The sequence below is a fragment of the Haemaphysalis longicornis genome, unplaced genomic scaffold (assembly GCF_048455015.1).
Source record: "Haemaphysalis longicornis isolate Haplotype H1 unplaced genomic scaffold, Haemaphysalis longicornis Haplotype H1 scaffold_11, whole genome shotgun sequence".
NCBI classification, from domain to species: Eukaryota; Metazoa; Arthropoda; class Arachnida; order Ixodida; family Ixodidae; genus Haemaphysalis; species Haemaphysalis longicornis.
In genome coordinates, this window is record NW_027526214.1 from 96,458,263 (window position 1) to 96,478,846 (window position 20,584).

Below are 20,584 nucleotides of genomic sequence, written 5' to 3' on the forward strand. Positions count from 1 at the left end.
GAGGGCCTCGTTAGGAAATACAGAAATAAATGCCGGCCGTCTACAACGCCAAAGATGGCATAGCGGATAGACTATTTTTTATCGTTAGTGACGTTACATTTTTTTTGTTATTATTTACATGTGAAAGAAAGAAAGAAAAACACGTGCCCAGAGTGGGGACTGAACCCACGCCTTTCTATTAGATCTCGAATGCCTTACCAATTCGGCAATCTGGGCGACTGTGTTCTCCGTCACTTTCTGGGGTATTTAGATTGACTACAACTGTATCTGACAATTGAGGGTGGTAGCCAGCGCCACTTAGACTACACGGGGAGAAGGGGACCTTCTTTTTCAACCCCCGGGGCGTGACGCGAACGTCTACAGCCTGTCATAAGCGGTTAACTCGCGGGCAACCCTCTCATGCTACCTTGGCATCAAGGCTGCCAGAACCGAGGCCCTCGCTAAGCTTTGGATGATAATAGGGTTCAGAAATGAGGGGCTCGTTAGGAAATACAGAAATAAATGCCGGCAGTCTACAACGCCAAAGAAGGCATAGGGGAATGATTAGAATATTTTTTATCGTTAGTGACGTTACATTTTTTTTTGTAATATTTACATCAGAAAGAAAGAAAAACACGCGCCCAGAGTGGGGACCGAACCCACGCCTTTCGATTAGATCTCGAATGCCTTACCCATTCGGCTATCTGGGCGACTGTGTTCTCCGTGACTTTCTGGGGTATTTATATTTACTACAACTGTATCTGACGCTTGAGGGTGGTAGCCAGCGCCACTTAGACTACACGGGGAGAAGGGGACCTTCTTTTTCAACCCCCGGGGCGGGACGCGAACGTCTACACCCTGTCATAAGCGGCTAACTGGCGGGAAACCCTCTTATGCTACCTTGGCATCAAGGCTGCCAGAACCGAGGCCCTCGCTAAGCTTTCGCACGATAATAGGGTTCAGAAATGAGGGGCTCGTTAGGAAATACAGAAATAAATGCCGGCAGTCTACAACGCCAAAGAAGGCATAGGGGAATGATTAGAATATTTTTAATTGTTAGTGACGTTACATTTTTTTTGGTATTATTTACATGAGAAAGAAAGAAAAACACGCGCCCAGAGTGGAGCCGAACCCACGCCTTTCGATTAGATCTCGAATGACTTACCAATTCGGCTATCTGGGCGACTGTGTTCTCCGTCACTTTCTCGGGTATTTATATTTACAACTGTATCTGACGCTTGAGGGTGGTAGCCTGCGCCACTTAGACTACACGGGCAGAAGGGGACCTTCTTTTTCAACCCCCGGGGCGTGACGCGAACGTCTACAGCCTGTCATAAGCGGCTAACTGGCGGGAAACCCTTTTATGCTACCTTGGCATCAAGGCAGCCAGAACCGAGGCCCTCGCTAAGCTTTCGCACGATAATAGGGTTCAGAAATGAGGGGCTCGTTAGGAAATACAGAAATAAATGCCGGCCGTCTACAACGCCAAAGAAGGCATAGGGGATGGACTATTTTTTATCGTTAGTGACGTTACATTTTTTTGTTATTATTTACATGAGACAGAAAGAAAGAAAAACACGCGCCCAGAGTGGGGACCGAACCCACGCCTTTCGATTAGATCTCGAATGCCTTACCAATAAGGCTATCTGGGCGACTGTGTTCTCCGTCACTTTCTGGGGTATTTATATTTACTACAACTGTATCTGACGCTTGAGGGTGGTAGCCAGCGCCACTTAGACTACACGGGGAGAAGGGGACCTTCTTTTTCAACCCCCGGGGCGTGACGCGAACGTCTACAGCCTGTCATAAGCGGCTAACTGGCGGAAAACCCTCTTATGCTACCTTGGCATCAAGGCTGCCAGAACCGAGGCCCTCGCTAAGCTTTCGCACGATAATAGGGTTCAGAAATGAGGGGCTCGTTAGGAAATACAGAAATAAATGCCGGCAGTCTACAACGCCAAAGAAGGCATAGGGGAAAGATTAGACTATTTTGTATCGTTAATGACGTTACATTTTTTTGGTATTATTTACATGAGAAAGAAAGAAAGAAAAACACGTGCCCAGAGTGGGGACCGAACCCACGCCTTTCGATTAGATCTCGAATGCCTTACCAATTCGGCTATCTGGGCGACTGTGTTCTCCGTCACTTTCTCGGGTATTTATATTTACAACTGTATCTGACGCTTGAGGGTGGTAGCCTGCGCCACTTAGACTACACGGGCAGAAGGGGACCTTCTTTTTCAACCCCCGGGGCGTGACGCGAACGTCTACAGCCTGTCATAAGTGGCTATTTGGTGGAAAACCCTCTTATCCTCCTCAGTCCCGGGGTACCCAAATGGGTACCACAACCATAAAGGCAATAGCTTTCCCCCATTCGAAACTAGCGTGTCAAAAGTTGTATCCCCGCCAAAAGCAGGCCTTGCTTTCACTAAGCCCCCCTAGGTGGCGCGATGTGTCCAGGAATCTCTGAAGAGCGAGGCGGCGAAAATGGCTTTCACCGGCGCGAGCGCTCGAATGCGTCCACCGGGTAAGAAGACCCAGAGTACCCAAATGGGTACCATCAAATTTTATAACTTTCGTTTGCTTTTCTGCTATTGTAATTTTTTTGCACTTATTTCTATGGACAATGAACCAAATAAAAGTTTGTTGTAGCATTTTTGTAGCATTTTCGAAGCATTGTAGAATTTCGAAAATATGGCCTCTTGCATTCCACATGCACTGAAACCCAGAGTACCCAAATGGGTACCATCAAATTCTATTACTTTCGTTTGCATTTTTGCTACTGTAATTTTTTTGCGTTTATTTCTATGGATATTGAATCGAATAAAAGTGTGTTACGAAAGATTTTTCTATTTCCGCATTCTTGGGTCTGAAGAGGTTATGCTACCTTGGCATCAAGGCTGCCAGAACCGAGGCCCTCGCTAAGCTTTCGCACGATAATAGGGTTCAGAAATGAGGGGCTCGTTCGGAAATACAGAAATAAATGCCGGCAGTCTACAACGCCAAAGAAGGCATAGGGGAATGATTAGAATATTTTTAATTGTTAGTGACGTTACATTTTTTTTGGTATTATTTACATGAGAAAGAAAGAAAAACACACGCCCAGAGTGGGGACCGAACCCACGCCTTTCGATTAGATCTCGAATGCCTTACCAATTCGGCTTTCTGGGCGACTGTGATCTCCGTCACTTTCTGGGGTATTTATATTTACTAAAACTGTATCTGACGCTTGAGGGTGGTAGCCAGCGCCACTTAGAATACACGTGGAGAAGGGGACTTTCTTTTTCAACCCCCGGGGCGTGACGTTAACGTCTACAGCCTGTCAAAAGCGGCTAACTGGCAGGAAACCCTCTTATGGTACCTTGGCATCAAGGCTGCCAGAACCGAGGCCCTCGCTAAGCTTTCGCACGAATATAGGGTTCAGAAATGAGGGGCTCGTTAGGAAATACAGAAATAAATGCCGGCAGCCTACAACGCCAAAGAAGGCATAGGGGAATGATTAGACAATTTTTATCGTTAGTGACGTTACATTTTTTTTTGTTATTATTTACATGAGAAAGAAAGAAAGAAAAACACGCGCCCAGAGTGGGGACCGAACCCACGCCTTTCGATTAGATCTCGAATGCCTTACCAATTCGGCTATCTGGGCGACTGTGTTCTCCGTCACTTTCTGGGGTATTTATATTTACTAAAACTGTATCTGACGCTTGAGGGTGGTAGCCAGCACCACTTAAACTACACGGGGAGAAGGGGACCTTATTTCTCAACCCCCGGGACGTGACGCGAACGTCTACAGCCTATCATAAGCCGCTAACTTGCGGGAAACCCTCTCATGCTACCTTGGCATCAAGGCTGCCAGAACCGAGGCCCTCGCTAAGCTTTCGCACGATAATAGGGTTCAGAAATGAGGGGCTCGTTAGGAAATACAGAAATAAATGCCGGAAGCCTACAACGCCAAAGAAGGCATAGGGGAATGATTAGACAATTTTTTATCGTTAGTGACGTTACATTTTTTTTGTTATTATTTACATGAGAAAGAAAGAAAAACGCGCGCCCAGAGTGGGGACCGAACCCACGCCTTTCGATTAGATCTCGAATGCGTTAACAATTCGGCTATCTGGGCGACTGTGTTCTCCGTCACTTTCTGGGGTATTTATATTTACTGCAACTGTATCTGACGCTTGAGGGTGGTAGGCAGCGCCACTTAAACTACACGGGGAGGAGGGGACCTTATTTTTCAACCCCCGGGACGTGACGCGAACGTCTACAGCCTATCATAAGCCGCTAACTTGCGGGAAACCCTCTCATGCTACCTTGGCATCAAGGCTGCCAGAACCGAGGCCCTCGCTAAGCTTTCGCACGATAATAGGGTTCAGAAATGAGGGGCTCGTTAGGAAATACAGAAATAAATGCCGGCAGTCTACAACGCCAAAGAAGGCATAGGGGAATGATTAGAATATTTTTTATCGTTAGTGACGTTACATTTTTTTTTGTAATATTTACATCAGAAAGAAAGAAAAACACGCGCCCAGAGTGGGGACCGAACCCACGCCTTTCGATTAGATCTCGAATGCCTTACCCATTCGGCTATCTGGGCGACTGTGTTCTCCGTGACTTTCTGGGGTATTTATATTTACTACAACTGTATCTGACGCTTGAGGGTGGTAGCCAGCGCCACTTAGACTACACGGGGAGAAGGGGACCTTCTTTTTCAACCCCCGGGGCGGGACGCGAACGTCTACACCCTGTCATAAGCGGCTAACTGGCGGGAAACCCTCTTATGCTACCTTGGCATCAAGGCTGCCAGAACCGAGGCCCTCGCTAAGCTTTCGCACGATAATAGGGTTCAGAAATGAGGGGCTCGTTAGGAAATACAGAAATAAATGCCGGCAGTCTACAACGCCAAAGAAGGCATAGGGGAATGATTAGAATATTTTTAATTGTTAGTGACGTTACATTTTTTTGGTATTATTTACATGAGAAAGAAAGAAAAACACGCGCCCAGAGTGGAGCCGAACCCACGCCTTTCGATTAGATCTCGAATGACTTACCAATTCGGCTATCTGGGCGACTGTGTTCTCCGTCACTTTCTCGGGTATTTATATTTACAACTGTATCTGACGCTTGAGGGTGGTAGCCTGCGCCACTTAGACTACACGGGCAGAAGGGGACCTTCTTTTTCAACCCCCGGGGCGTGACGCGAACGTCTACAGCCTGTCATAAGCGGCTAACTGGCGGGAAACCCTTTTATGCTACCTTGGCATCAAGGCAGCCAGAACCGAGGCCCTCGCTAAGCTTTCGCACGATAATAGGGTTCAGAAATGAGGGGCTCGTTAGGAAATACAGAAATAAATGCCGGCCGTCTACAACGCCAAAGAAGGCATAGGGGATGGACTATTTTTTATCGTTAGTGACGTTACATTTTTTTGTTATTATTTACATGAGACAGAAAGAAAGAAAAACACGCGCCCAGAGTGGGGACCGAACCCACGCCTTTCGATTAGATCTCGAATGCCTTACCAATAAGGCTATCTGGGCGACTGTGTTCTCCGTCACTTTCTGGGGTATTTATATTTACTTCAACTATATCTGACGCTTGAGGGTGGTAGCCAGCGCCACTTAGACTACACGGGGAGAAGGGGACCTTCTTTTTCAACCCCCGGGGCGTGACGCGAACGTCTACAGCCTGTCATAAGCGGCTAACTGGCGGGAAACCCTTTTATGCTACCTTGGCATCAAGGCTGCCAGAACCGAGGCCCTCGCTAAGCTTTCGCACGATAATAGGGTGCAGAAATGAGGGGCTCGTTAGGAAATACAGAAATAAATGCCGGCAGTCTACAATGCCAAAGAAGGCATAGGGGAATGATTAGACTATTTTTTATCGTTAGTGACGTTACAATTTTTTTATTATTATTTACATGAGAAAGAAAGAAAGAAAAACACGCGCCCAGAGTGGGGACCGAACCCACGCCTTTCGATTAGATCTCGAATGCCTTACCAATTCGGCTATCTGGGCGACTGTGTTCTCCGTGACTTTCTGGGGTATTTATATTTACTACAACTGTATCTGACGCTTGAGGGTGGTAGCCAGCGCCACTTAGACTACACGGGGAGAAGGGGACCTTCTTTTTCAACCCCCGGGGCGTGACGCGAACGTCTACAGCCTGTCATAAGCGGCTAACTGGCGGAAAACCGTCTTATGCTACCTTGGCATCAAGGCTGCCAGAACCGAGGCCCTCGCTAAGCTTTCGCACGATAATAGGGTTCAGAAATGAGGGGCTCATTAGGAAATACAGAAATAAATGCCGGCAGTCTACAACGCCAAAGAAGGCATAGGGGAAAGATTAGACTATTTTGTATCGTTAATGACGTTACATTTTTTTGGTATTATTTACATGAGAAAGAAAGAAAGAAAAACACGTGCCCAGAGTGGGGACCGAACCCACGCCTTTCGATTAGATCTCGAATGCCTTACCAATTCGGCTATCTGGGCGATTGTGTTCTCCGTCACTTTCTCGGGTATTTATATTTACAACTGTATCTGACGCTTGAGGGTGGTAGCCTGCGCCACTTAGACTACACGGGCAGAAGGGGACCTTCTTTTTCAACCCCCGGGGCGTGACGCGAACGTCTACAGCCTGTCATAAGTGGCTATTTGGTGGAAAACCCTCTTATGCTACCTTGGCATCAAGGCTGCCAGAACCGAGGCCCTCGCTAAGCTTTCGCACGATAATAGGGTTCAGAAATGAGGGGCTCGTTCGGAAATACAGAAATAAATGCCGGCAGTCTACAACGCCAAAGAAGGCATAGGGGAATGATTAGAATATTTTTAATTGTTAGTGACGTTACATTTTTTTTGGTATTATTTACATGAGAAAGAAAGAAAAACACACGCCCAGAGTGGGGACCGAACCCACGCCTTTCGATTAGATCTCGAATGCCTTACCAATTCGGCTTTCTGGGCGACTGTGATCTCCGTCACTTTCTGGGGTATTTATATTTACTAAAACTGTATCTGACGCTTGAGGGTGGTAGCCAGCGCCACTTAGACTACACGTGGAGAAGGGGACTTTCTTTTTCAACCCCCGGGGCGTGACGTTAACGTCTACAGCCTGTCAAAAGCGGCTAACTGGCAGGAAACCCTCTTATGCTACCTTGGCATCAAGGCTGCCAGAACCGAGGCCCTCGCTAAGCTTTCGCACGAATATAGGGTTCAGAAATGAGGGGCTCGTTAGGAAATACAGAAATAAATGCCGGCAGCCTACAACGCCAAAGAAGGCATAGGGGAATGATTAGACAATTTTTTATCGTTAGTGACGTTACATTTTTTTTGTTATTATTTACATGAGAAAGAAAGAAAGAAAAACACGCGCCCAGAGTGGGGACCGAACCCACGCCTTTCGATTAGATCTCGAATGCCTTACCAATTCGGCTATCTGGGCGACTGTGTTCTCCGTCACTTTCTGGGGTATTTATATTTACTAAAACTGTATCTGACGCTTGAGGGTGGTAGCCAGCACCACTTAAACTACACGGGGAGAAGGGGACCTTATTTTTCAACCCCCGGGACGTGACGCGAACGTCTACAGCCTATCATAAGCCGCTAACTTGCGGGAAACCCTCTCATGCTACCTTGGCATCAAGGCTGCCAGAACCGAGGCCCTCGCTAAGCTTTCGCACGATAATAGGGTTCAGAAATGAGGGGCTCGTTAGGAAATACAGAAATAAATGCCGGAAGCCTACAACGCCAAAGAAGGCATAGGGGAATGATTAGACAATTTTTTATCGTTAGTGACGTTACATTTTTTTGTTATTATTTACATGAGAAAGAAAGAAAGAAAAACGCGCGCCCAGAGTGGGGACCGAACCCACGCCTTTCGATTAGATCTCGAATGCCTTAACAATTCGGCTATCTGGGCGACTGTGTTCTCCGTCACTTTCTGGGGTATTTATATTTACTGCAACTGTATCTGACGCTTGAGGGTGGTAGGCAGCGCCACTTAAACTACACGGGGAGGAGGGGACCTTATTTTTCAACCCCCGGGACGTGACGCGAACGTCTACAGCCTATCATAAGCCGCTAACTTGCGGGAAACCCTCTCATGCTACCTTGGCATCAAGGCTGCCAGAACCGAGGCCCTCGCTAAGCTTTCGCACGATAATAGGGTTCAGAAATGAGGGGCTCGTTAGGAAATACAGAAATAAATGCCGGCAGTCTACAACGCCAAAGAAGGCATAGGGGAATGATTAGAATATTTTTTATCGTTAGTGACGTTACATTTTTTTTGTAATATATACATCAGAAAGAAAGAAAAACACGCGCCCAGTGTGGGGACCGAACCCACGCCTTTCGATTAGATCTCGAATGCCTTACCCATTCGGCTATCTGGGCGACTGTGTTCTCCGTGACTTTCTGGGGTATTTATATTTACTACAACTGTATCTGACGCTTGAGGGTGGTAGCCAGCGCCACTTAGACTACACGGGGAGAAGGGGACCTTCTTTTTCAACCCCCGGGGCGGGACGCGAACGTCTACACCCTGTCATAAGCGGCTAACTGGCGGGAAACCCTCTTATGCTACCTTGGCATCAAGGCTGCCAGAACCGAGGCCCTCGCTAAGCTTTCGCACGATAATAGGGTTCAGAAATGAGGGGCTCGTTAGGAAATACAGAAATAAATGCCGGCAGTCTACAACGCCAAAGAAGGCATAGGGGAATGATTAGAATATTTTTAATTGTTAGTGACGTTACATTTTTTTTGGTATTATTTACATGAGAAAGAAAGAAAAACACGCGCCCAGAGTGGAGCCGAACCCACGCCTTTCGATTAGATCTCGAATGCCTTACCAATTCGGCTATCTGGGCGACTGTGTTCTCCGTCACTTTCTCGGGTATTTATATTTACAACTGTATCTGACGCTTGAGGGTGGTAGCCTGCGCCACTTAGACTACACGGGCAGAAGGGGACCTTCTTTTTCAACCCCCGGGGCGTGACGCGAACGTCTACAGCCTGTCATAAGCGGCTAACTGGCGGGAAACCCTTTTATGCTACCTTGGCATCAAGGCAGCCAGAACCGAGGCCCTCGCTAAGCTTTCGCACGATAATAGGGTTCAGAAATGAGGGGCTCGTTAGGAAATACAGAAATAAATGCCGGCCGTCTACAACGCCAAAGAAGGCATAGGGGATGGACTATTTTTTATCGTTAGTGACGTTACATTTTTTTGTTATTATTTACATGAGAAAGAAAGAAAGAAAAACACGCGCCCAGAGTGGGGACCGATCCCACGCCTTTCTATTAGATCTCGAATGCCTTACCAATTCGGCTATCTGGGCGACTGTGTTCTCCGTCACTTTCTGGGGTATTTATATTTACTACAACTGTATCTGACGCTTGAGGGTGGTAGCCAGCGCCACTTAGACTACACGGGGAGAAGGGGACCTTTTTTTTCAACCCCCCGGGGCGTGACGCGAACGTCTACAGCCTGTCATAAGCGGCTAACTGGCGGGAAACCCTCTTATGCTACCTTGGCATCAAGGCTGCCAGAACCGAGGCCCTCGCTAAGCTTTCGCCTGATAATAGGGTTCAGAAATGAGGGGCTCGTTAGGAAATACAGAAATAAATGCCGGCAGTCTACAACGCCAAAGAAGGCATAGGGGAATGATTAGACTATTTTTTATCGTTAGTGACGTTACATTTTTTTTTGTTATTTTTACATGAGGAAGAAAGAAAGAAAAACACGCGCCCAGAGTGGGGACCGAACCCACGCCTTTCGATTAGATCTCGAATGCCTTACCAATTCGGCTATCTGGGCGACTGTGTTCTCCGTCACTTTCTCGGGTATTTATATTTACAACTGTATCTGACGCTTGAGGGTGGTAGCCTGCGCCACTTAGACTACACGGGCAGAAGGGGACCTTCTTTTTCAACCCCCGGAGCGTGACGCGAACGTCTACAGCCTGTCATAAGTGGCTATTTGGTGGAAAACCCTCTTATGCTACCTTGGCATCAAGGCTGCCAGAACCGAGGCCCTCGCTAAGCTTTCGCACGATAATAGGGTTCAGAAATGAGGGGCTCGTTCGGAAATACAGCAATAAATGCCGGCAGTCTACAACGCCAAAGAAGGCGTAGGGGAATGATTAGAATATTTTTAATTGTTAGTGACGTTACATTTTTTTTGGTATTATTTACATGAGAAAGAAAGAAAAACACACGCCCAGAGTGGGGACCGAACCCACGCCTTTCGATTAGATCTCGAATGCCTTACCAATTCGGCTTTCTGGGCGACTGTGATCTCCGTCACTTTCTGGGGTATTTATATTTACTACAACTGTATCTGACGCTTGAGGGTGGTAGCCAGCGCCACTTAGACTACACGTGGAGAAGGGGACCTTCTTTTTCAACCCCCGGGGCGTGACGTTAATGTCTACAGCCTGTCATAAGCGGCCAACTGGCAGGAAACCCTCTTATGCTACCTTGGCATCAAGGCTGCCAGAACCGAGTCCCTCGCTAAGCTTTCGCACGAATATAGGGTTCAGAAATGAGGGGCTCGTTAGGAAATACAGAAATAAATGCCGGCAGCCTACAACGCCAAAGAAGGCATAGGGGAATGATTAGACAATTTTTTATCGTTAGTGACGTTACATTGTTTTTTGTTATTATTTACATGAGAAAGAAAGAAAGAAAAACACGCGCCCAGAGTGGGGACCGAACCCACGCCTTTCGATTAGATCTCGAATGCCTTACTAATTCGGCTATCTGGGCGACTGTGTTCTCCGTCACTTTCTGGGGCATTTATATTTACTACAACTGTATCTGACGCTTGAGGGTGGTAGCCAGCGCCACTTAAACTACACGGGGAGAAGGGGACCCTATTTTTCAACCCCCGGGACGTGACGCGAACGTCTACAGCCTATCATAAGCCGCTAACTTGCGGGAAACCCTCTCATGCTACCTTGGCATCAAGGCTGCCAGAACCGAGGCCCTCGCTAAGCTTTCGCACGATAATAGGGTTCAGAAATGAGGGGCTCGTTAGGAAATACAGAAATAAATGCCGGCAGCCTACAACGCCAAAGAAGGCACAGGGGAATGATTAGACAATTTTTTATCGTTAGTGACGTTACATTTTTTTTGTTATTATTTACATGACAAAGAAAGAAAGAAAAACACGCGCCCAGAGTGTTTACCGAACCCACGCCTTTCGATTAGATCTCGAATGCCTTAACAATTCGGCTATCTGGGCGACTGTGTTCTCCGTCACTTTCTGGGGTATTTATATATACTACAACTGTATCTGACGCTTGAGGGTGGTAGCCAGCGCCACTTAAACTACACGGGGAGAAGGGGACCTTATCTTTCAACCCCCGGGACGTGACGCGAACGTCTACAGCCTATCATAAGCCGCTAACTTGCGGGAAACCCTCTCATGCTACCTTGGCATCAAGGCTGCCAGAACCGAGGCCCTCGCTAAGCTTTCGCACGATAATAGGGTTCAGAAATGAGGGGCTCGTTAGGAAATACAGAAATAAATGCCGGCAGTCTACAACGCCAAAGAAGGCATAGGGGAATGATTAGACTATTTTTTATCGTTAGTGACGTTACATTTTTTTTTGTACTATTTACATCAGAAAGAAAGAAAAACACGCGCCCAGAGTGGGGACCGAACCCACGCCTTTCGATTAGATCTCGAATGCCTTACCCATTCGGCTATCTGGGCGACTGTGTTCTCCGTGACTTTCTGGGGTATTTATATATACTGCAACTGTATCTGACGCTTGAGGGTGGTAGCCAGCGCCACTTAGACTACACGGGGAGAAGGGGACCTTCTTTTTCAACCCCCGGGGCGGGACGCGAACGTCTACAGCCTGTCATAAGCGGCTAACTGGCGGGAAACCCTCTTATGCTACCTTGGCATCAAGGCTGCCAGAACCGAGGCCCTCGCTAAGCTTTCGCACGATAATAGGGTTCAGAAATGAGGGGCTCGTTAGGAAATACAGAAATAAATGCCGGCAGCCTACAACGCCAAAGAAGGCATAGGGGAATGATTAGAATATTTTTAATTGTTAGTGACGTTACATTTTTTTTATATTATTTACATGAGAAAGAAACAAAAACACGCGCCCAGAGTGGGGACCGAACCCACGCCTTTCGATTAGATCTCGAATGCCTTACCAATTCGGCTATCTGGGCGACTGTGTTCTCCATCACTTTCTCGGGTATTTATATTTACAACTGTATCTGACGCTTGAGGGTGGTAGCCTGCGCCACTTAGACTACACGGGCAGAAGGGGACCTTCTTTTTCAACCCCCGGGGTGTGACGCGAACGTCTACAGCCTGTCATAAGCGGCTATTTTGTGGAAAACCCTCTTATGCTACCTTGGCATCAAGGCTGCCAGAACCGAGGCCCTCGCTAAGCTTTCGCACGATAATAGGGTTCAGAAATGAGGGGCTCGTTCGGAAATACAGAAATAAATGCCGGCAGTCTACAACGCTAAAGAAGGCATAGGGGAATGATTAGAATATTTTTAATTGTTAGTGACGTTACATTTTTTTTGGTATTATTTACATGAGAAAGAAAGAAAAACACGCGCCCAGAGGGGGGACCGAACCCACGCCTTTCGATTAGATCTCGAATGCCTTACCAATTCGGCTTTCTGGGCGACTGTGTTCTCCGTCACTTTCTGGGGTATTTATATTCACTCCAACTGTATCTGACGCTTGAGGGTGGTAGCCAGCGCCACTTAGACTACACGGGGAGAAGGGGACCTTCTTTTTCAACCCCCGGGGCGTGACGCGAACGTCTACAGCCTGTCATAAGCGGCTAACTGGCGGGAAACCCTCCTATGCAACCTTGGCATCAAGGCTGCCAGAACCGAGGCCCTCGTTAAGCTTTCGCACGATAATAGGGTTCAGAAATGAGGGGCTCGTTTGGAAATACAGAAATAAATGCCGGCAGTCCACAACGCCAAAGAAAGCATAGGGGAATGATTAGACTATTTTGTATCGTTAGTGACGTTACATTTTTCTTGGTATTATTTACATGAGAAAGAAAGAAAGAAAAACACGTGCCCAGAGTGGGGACCGAACCCACGCCTTTCGATTAGATCTCGAATGCCTTACCAATTCGGCTATCTGGGCGACTGTTTTCTCCGTCACTTTCTGGGGTATTTATATTAACTACAACTGTATCTGACACTTGAGGGTGGTAGCCAGCACCACTTAGACTACACGGGGATAAGGGGACCTTCTTTTAAGAGCGAATGCTCTTTATAAGCGACCCCAAACCATCCACCGCCGGCGTCGGCGGCGGCGTCCTCAGTGCTCTTTAAAGAAAAAAAACAGCATCCGGCGCCAGGTTTCGATCCGAGGACTTTGCGGGCCGCAGCGCGACGCGCTACCGACCAAGCCACAGACGCGACGGTGATATCAGTGTTAGACGCGCCTTATATCTTTAACGCATTCGAACTACGTCGTCAGCGGCGTGCGTTGGCGACTCAGCGGCGTTATAGCGGCTTGATAACTGTGTGGTGTACACGTGATACTACAAACCCGATGGAAGAGATGGAAGAGAAGGCGGCGAGGCGGTGGGCTGCGGGGGCCGAGCTCAAGCGCCGCAAGCGGGCCGACAACCGTGCATTCGCACTTTCACATTCTCCCCCTCGGGGAAATGCGGGGGAATTTTTTTCAACCCCCGGGGCGTGACGCGAACGTCTACAGCCTGTCATAAGCGGCTAACAGGCGGGAAACCCTCTTATGCTACCTTGGCATCAAGGCTGCCAGAACCGAGGCCCTCGCTAAGCTTTCGCACGATAATAGGGTTCAGAAATGAGGGGCTCGTTAGGAAATACAGAAATAAATGCCGGCAGTCTACAACGCCAAAGAAGGCATAGGGGAATGATTAGACTATTTTTTATCGTTAGTGACGTTACATTTTTTTTTTGTTATTTTTACATGAGGAAGAAAGAAAGAAAAACACGCGCCCAGAGTGGGGACCGAACCCACGCCTTTCGATTAGATCTCGAAAGCCTTACCCATTCGGCTATCTGGGCGACTGTGTTCTCCGTGACTTTCTGGGGTATTTATATTTACTATAACTGTATCTGACGCTTGAGGGTGGTAGCCAGCGCCACTTAGACTACACGGGGAGAAGGGGACCTTCTTTTTCAACCCACGGGGGGTGACGCGAACGTCTACAGCCTGTCATAAGCGGCTAACTGGCGGAAAACCCTCTTATGCTACCTTGGCATCAAGGCTGCCAGAACCGAGGCCCTCGCTAAGCTTTCGCACGATAATAGGGTTCAGAAATGAGGGGCTCGTTCGGAAATACAGCAATAAATGCCGGCAGTCTACAACGCCAAAGAAGGCGTAGGGGAATGATTAGAATATTTTTAATTGTTAGTGACGTTACATTTTTTTTTGGTATTATTTACATGAGAAAGAAAGAAAAACACACGCCCAGAGTGGGGACCGAACCCACGCCTTTCGATTAGATCTCGAATGCCTTACCAATTCGGCTTCCTGGGCGACTGTGTTCTCCGTCACTTTCTGGGGCATTTATATTTACTACAACTGTATCTGACGCTTGAGGGTGGTAGCCAGCGCCACTTAAACTACACGGGGAGAAGGGGACCCTATTTTTCAACCCCCGGGACGTGACGCGAACGTCTACAGCCTATCATAAGCCGCTAACTTGCGGGAAACCCTCTCATGCTACCTTGGCATCAAGGCTGCCAGAACCGAGGCCCTCGCTAAGATTTCGCACGATAATAGGGTTCAGAAATGAGGGGCTCGTTAGGAAATACAGAAATAAATGCCGGCAGCCTACAACGCCAAAGAAGGCACAGGAGAATGATTAGACAATTTTTTATCGTTAGTGACGTTACATTTTTTTTGTTATTATTTACATGAGAAAGAAAGAAAGAAAAACACGCGCCCAGAGTGGGTACCGAACCCACGCCTTTCGATTAGATCTCGAATGCCTTAACAATTCGGCTATCTGGGCGACTGTGTTCTCCGTCACTTTCTGGGGTATTTATATTTACTACAACTGTATCTGACGCTTGAGGGTGGTAGCCAGCGCCACTTAAACTACACGGGGAGAAGGGGACCTTATCTTTCAACCCCCGGGACGTGACGCGAACGTCTACAGCCTATCATAAGCCGCTAACTTGCGGGAAACCCTCTCATGCTACCTTGGCATCAAGGCTGCCAGAACCGAGGCCCTCGCTAAGCTTTCGCACGATAATAGGGTTCAGAAATGAGGGGCTCGTTAGGAAATACAGAAATAAATGCCGGCAGCCTACAACGCCAAAGAAGGCATAGGGGAATGATTAGACAATTTTTTATCGTTAGTGACGTTACATTTTTTTTGTTATTGTTTACATGAGAAAGAAAGAAAAACACGCGCCCAGAGTGGGGACCGAACCCACGCCTTTCGATTAGATCTCGAATGCCTTACCAATTCGGCTATCTGGGCGACTGTGTTCTCCGTCACTTTCTGGGGTATTTATATTTACTACAACTGTATCTGACGCTTGAGGGTGGTAGCCAGCGCCACTTAGACTACACGGGGAGAAGGGGACCTTTTTTTTCAACCCCCGGGGCGTGACGCGAACGTCTACAGCCTGTCATAAGCGGCTAACTGGCGGGAAACCCTCTTATGCTACCTTGGCATCAAGGCTGCCAGAACCGAGGCCCTCGCTAAGCTTTCGCACGATAATAGGGTTCAGAAATGAGGGGCTCGTTAGGAAATACAGAAATAAATGCCGGCAGCCTACAACGCCAAAGAAGGCACAGGAGAATGATTAGACAATTTTTTATCGTTAGTGACGTTACATTTTTTTTGTTATTATTTACATGAGAAAGAAAGAAAGAAAAACACGCGCCCAGAGTGGGTACCGAACCCACGCCTTTCGATTAGATCTCGAATGCCTTAACAATTCGGCTATCTGGGCGACTGTGTTCTCCGTCACTTTCTGGGGTATTTATATTTACTACAACTGTATCTGACGCTTGAGGGTGGTAGCCAGCGCCACTTAAACTACACGGGGAGAAGGGGACCTTATCTTTCAACCCCCGGGACGTGACGCGAACGTCTACAGCCTATCATAAGCCGCTAACTTGCGGGAAACCCTCTCATGCTACCTTGGCATCAAGGCTGCCAGAACCGAGGCCCTCGCTAAGCTTTCGCACGATAATAGGGTTCAGAAATGAGGGGCTCGTTAGGAAATACAGAAATAAATGCCGGCAGCCTACAACGCCAAAGAAGGCATAGGGGAATGATTAGACAATTTTTTATCGTTAGTGACGTTACATTTTTTTTGTTATTGTTTACATGAGAAAGAAAGAAAAACACGCGCCCAGAGTGGGGACCGAACCCACGCCTTTCGATTAGATCTCGAATGCCTTACCAATTCGGCTATCTGGGCGACTGTGTTCTCCGTCACTTTCTGGGGTATTTATATTTACTATAACTGTATCTGACGCTTGAGGGTGGTAGCCAGCGCCACTTAGACTACACGGGGAGAAGGGGACCTTCTTTTTCAACCCACGGGGGGTGACGCGAACGTCTACAGCCTGTCATAAGCGGCTAACTGGCGGAAAACCCTCTTATGCTACCTTGGCATCAAGGCTGCCAGAACCGAGGCCCTCGCTAAGCTTTCGCACGATAATAGGGTTCAGAAATGAGGGGCTCGTTCGGAAATACAGCAATAAATGCCGGCAGTCTACAACGCCAAAGAAGGCGTAGGGGAATGATTAGAATATTTTTAATTGTTAGTGACGTTACATTTTTTTTGGTATTATTTACATGAGAAAGAAAGAAAAACACACGCCCAGAGTGGGGACCGAACCCACGCCTTTCGATTAGATCTCGAATGCCTTACCAATTCGGCTTCCTGGGCGACTGTGATCTCCGTCACTTTCTGGGGTATTTATATTTACTACAACTGTATCTGACGCTTGAGGGTGGTAGCCAGCGCCACTTAGACTACACGTGGAGAAGGGGACCTTCTTTTTCAACCCCCGGGGCGTGACGTTAATGTCTACAGCCTGTCATAAGCGGCTAACTGGCAGGAAACCCTCTTATGCTACCTTGGCATCAAGGCTGCCAGAACCGAGGCCCTCGCTAAGCTTTCGCACGAATATAGGGTTCAGAAATGAGGGGCTCGTTAGGAAATACAGAAATAAATGCCGGCAGCCTACAACGCCAAAGAAGGCATAGGGGAATGATTAGACAATTTTTTATCGTTAGTGACGTTACATTGTTTTTTGTTATTATTTACATGAGAAAGAAAGAAAGAAAAACACGCGCCCAGAGTGGGGACCGAACCCACGCCTTTCGATTAGATCTCGAATGCCTTACTAATTCGGCTATCTGGGCGACTGTGTTCTCCGTCACTTTCTGGGGTATTTATATTTACTACAACAGTATCTGACGCTTGAGGGTGGTAGCCAGCGCCACTTAAACTACACGGGGAGAAGGGGACCTTATCTTTCAACCCCCGGGACGTGACGCGAACGTCTACAGCCTATCATAAGCCGCTAACTTGCGGGAAACCCTCTCATGCTACCTTGGCATCAAGGCTGCCAGAACCGAAGCCCTCGCTAAGCTTTCGCACGATAATAGGGTTCAGAAATGAGGGGCTCGTTAGGAAATACAGAAATAAATGCCGGCAGTCTACAACGCCAAAGAAGGCATAGGGGAATGATTAGACTATTTTTTATCGTTAGTGACGTTACATTTTTTTTGTACTATTTACATCAGAAAGAAAGAAAAACACGCGCCCAGAGTGGGGACCGAACCCACGCCTTTCGATTAGATCTCGAATGCCTTACCCATTCGGCTATCTGGGCGACTGTGTTCTCCGTGACTTTCTGGGGTATTTATATATACTACAACTGTATCTGACGCTTGAGGGTGGTAGCCAGCGCCACTTAGACTACACGGGGAGAAGGGGACCTTCTTTTTCAACCCCCGGGGCGGGACGCGAACGTCTACAGCCTGTCATAAGCGGCTAACTGGCGGGAAACCCTCTTATGCTACCTTGGCATCAAGGCTGCCAGAACCGAGGCCCTCGCTAAGCTTTCGCACGATAATAGGGTTCAGAAATGAGGGGCTCGTTAGGAAATACAGAAATAAATGCCGGCAGCCTACAACGCCAAAGAAGGCATAGGGGAATGATTAGAATATTTTTAATTGTTAGTGACGTTACATTTTTTTTATGTTATTTACATGAGAAAGAAACAAAAACACGCGCCCAGAGTGGGGACCGAACCCACGCCTTTCGATTAAATCTCGAATGCCTTACCAATTCGGCTATCTGGGCGACTGTGTTCTCCGTCACTTTCTCGGGTATTTATATTTACAACTGTATCTGACGCTTGAGGGTGGTAGCCTGCGCCACTTAGACTACACGGGCAGAAGGGGACCTTCTTTTTCAACCCCCGGGGTGTGACGCGAACGTCTACAGCCTGTCATAAGCGGCTATTTGGTGGAAAACCCTCTATTGCTACCTTGGCATCAAGGCTGCCAGAACCGAGGCCCTCGCTAAGCTTTCGCACGATAATAGGGTTCAGAAATGAGGGGCTCGTTCGGAAATACAGAAATAAATGCCGGCAGTCTACAACGCCAAAGAAGGCATAGGGGAATGATTAGAATATTTTTAATTGTTAGTGACGTTACATTTTTTTTGGTATTATTTACATGAGAAAGAAAGAAAAACACGCGCCCAGAGGGGGGACCGAACCCACGCCTTTCGATTAGATCTCGAATGCCTTACCAATTCGGCTTTCTGGGCGACTGTGTTCTCCGTCACTTTCTGGGGTATTTATATTCACTCCAACTGTATCTGACGCTTGAGGGTGGTAGCCAGCGCCACTTAGACTACACGGGGAGAAGGGGACCTTCTTTTTCAACCCCCGGGGCGTGACGCGAACGTCTACAGCCTGTCATAAGCGGCTAACTGGCGGGAAACCCTCCTATGCAACCTTGGCATCAAGGCTGCCAGAACCGAGGCCCTCGTTAAGCTTTCGCACGATAATAGGGTTCAGAAATGAGGGGCTCGTTAGGAAATACAGAAATAAATGCCGGCAGTCCACAACGCCAAAGAAAGCATAGGGGAATGATTAGACTATTTTGTATCGTTAGTGACGTTACATTTTTTTTGGTATTATTTACATGAGAAAGAAAGAAAGAAAAACACGTGCCCAGAGTGGGGACCGAACCCACGCCTTTCGATTAGATCTCGAATGCCTTACCAATTCGGCTATCTGGGCGACTGTGTTCTCCGTCACTTTCTGGGGTATTTATATTAACTACAACTGTATCTGACACTTGAGGGTGGTAGCCAGCGCCACTTAGACTACAAGGGGATAAGGGGACCTTCTTTTAAGAGCTAATGCTCTTTATAAGCGACCCCAAACCATCCACCGCCGGCGTCGGCGGCGGCGTCCGCAGTGCTCTTTAAAGAAAAAAAACAGCATCCGGCGCCAGGTTTCGATCCGAGGACTTTGCGGGCCGCAGAGCGACGCGCTACCGACCAAGCCACAGACGCGACGGTGATATCAGTGTTAGACGCGCCTTATATCTTTAACGCATTCGAACTACGTCGTCAGCGGCGTGCGTTGGCGACTCAGCGGCGTTATAGCGGCTTGATAACTGCGTGGTGTACACGTGATACTACAAACCCGATGGAAGAGATGGAAGAGAAGGCGGCGAGGCGGTGGGCTGCGGGGGCCGAGCTCAAGCGCCGCAAGCGGGCCGACAACCGTGCATTCGCACTTTCACATTCTCCCCCTTGGGGAAATGCGGGGGAATTTTTTTCAACCCCCGGGGCGTGACGCGAACGTCTACAGCCTGTCATAAGCGGCTAACTGGCGGGAAACCCTCTTATGCTACCTTGGCATCAAGGCTGCCAGAACCGAGGCCCTCGCTAAGCTTTCGCACGATAATAGGGTTCAGAAATGAGGGGCTCGTTAGGAAATACAGAAATAAATGCCGGCAGTCTACAACGCCAAAGAAGGCATAGGGGAATGATTAGACTATTTTTTATCGTTAGTGACGTTACATTTTTTTTGTTATTTTTACATGAGGAAGAAAGAAAGAAAAACACGCGCCCAGAGTGGGGACCGAACCCACGCCTTTCGATTAGATCTCGAATGCCTTACCCATTCGGCTATCTGGGCGATTGTGTTCTCCGTGACTTTCTGGGGTATTTATATATACTACAACTGTATCTGACGCTTGAGGGTGGTAGCCAGCGCCACTTAGACTACACGGGGAGAAGGGGACCTTCTTTTTCAACCCCCGGGGCGGGACGCGAACGTCTACAGCCTGTCATAAGCGGCTAACTGGCGGGAAACCCTCTTATGCTACCTTGGCATCAAGGCTGCCAGAACCGAGGCCCTCGCTAAGCTTTCGCACGATAATAGGGTTCAGAAATGAGGGGCTCGTTATGAAATACAGAAATAAATGCCGGCAGTCTACAACGCCAAAGAAGGCATAGGGGAATGATTAGAATATTTTTAATTGTTAGTGACGTTACATTTTTTTTGGTATTATTTACATGAGAAAGAAAGAAAAACACACGCCCAGAGTGGGGACCGA

General features: G+C 47.9%; 5 non-coding genes across 5 annotated transcripts; all 5 read right to left on the reverse strand.

Annotated features, from left to right (window-relative positions):
- Nucleotides 1-2,036: 2,036 nt before the first annotated feature.
- On the reverse strand, nt 2,037-2,108 carry Trnar-ucu (transfer RNA arginine (anticodon UCU)). Its single transcript has one exon. It is a non-coding gene; the product is annotated as a tRNA-Arg (tRNA).
- A 4,292-nt stretch (nt 2,109-6,400) lies between these two features.
- On the reverse strand, nt 6,401-6,472 carry Trnar-ucu (transfer RNA arginine (anticodon UCU)). Its single transcript has one exon. It is a non-coding gene; the product is annotated as a tRNA-Arg (tRNA).
- Nucleotides 6,473-13,044: 6,572 nt separating this feature from the next.
- On the reverse strand, nt 13,045-13,116 carry Trnar-ucu (transfer RNA arginine (anticodon UCU)). The gene has a single exon. It is a non-coding gene; the product is annotated as a tRNA-Arg (tRNA).
- A 5,117-nt stretch (nt 13,117-18,233) lies between these two features.
- Trnak-uuu (transfer RNA lysine (anticodon UUU)) lies at nt 18,234-18,305 on the reverse strand. Its single transcript has one exon. It is a non-coding gene; the product is annotated as a tRNA-Lys (tRNA).
- Nucleotides 18,306-19,182: 877 nt separating this feature from the next.
- Nucleotides 19,183-19,254, reverse strand: Trnar-ucu (transfer RNA arginine (anticodon UCU)). The gene has a single exon. It is a non-coding gene; the product is annotated as a tRNA-Arg (tRNA).
- Between the last annotated feature and the right edge of the window lie 1,330 nt (nt 19,255-20,584).